The sequence below is a fragment of the Callorhinus ursinus genome, unplaced genomic scaffold, assembly GCF_003265705.2.
Source record: "Callorhinus ursinus isolate GAN/ISIS: 27379988/994484 unplaced genomic scaffold, GSC_fseal_2.0 scaffold81, whole genome shotgun sequence".
NCBI classification, from domain to species: domain Eukaryota; kingdom Metazoa; phylum Chordata; class Mammalia; order Carnivora; family Otariidae; genus Callorhinus; species Callorhinus ursinus.
This window is the reverse complement of record NW_027397143.1, coordinates 604,741-605,031: the sequence shown is the minus strand read 5'-3', so window position 1 is coordinate 605,031 and position 291 is coordinate 604,741.

The window sequence follows — 291 nt, the reverse complement described above, 5'->3', positions numbered from 1 at the left end:
CATGCTCTCTGTCTCTCATTCGCTCTCTCTCAAATAAATAAATAAAAACTTTAAAAAAAAAAGAAAGGGATAACAGATTGGATTTATGTACAATAAAATAATATTTATTTAATATAGAGTTAATATAAAGTTAAAGTGTAAATATTTTGGTTTCAATATTGAGTTAATATAGAGTTAACATTTGTTTTTGTTTATCTTATAAAAATGGGATTATATTTTTTCTGCATCTCTTTATCTCTCTTTCTTTCTCTTTCTTTCTTTCTTTCTTTCTTTTTCTTTCTTTCTTTCTTT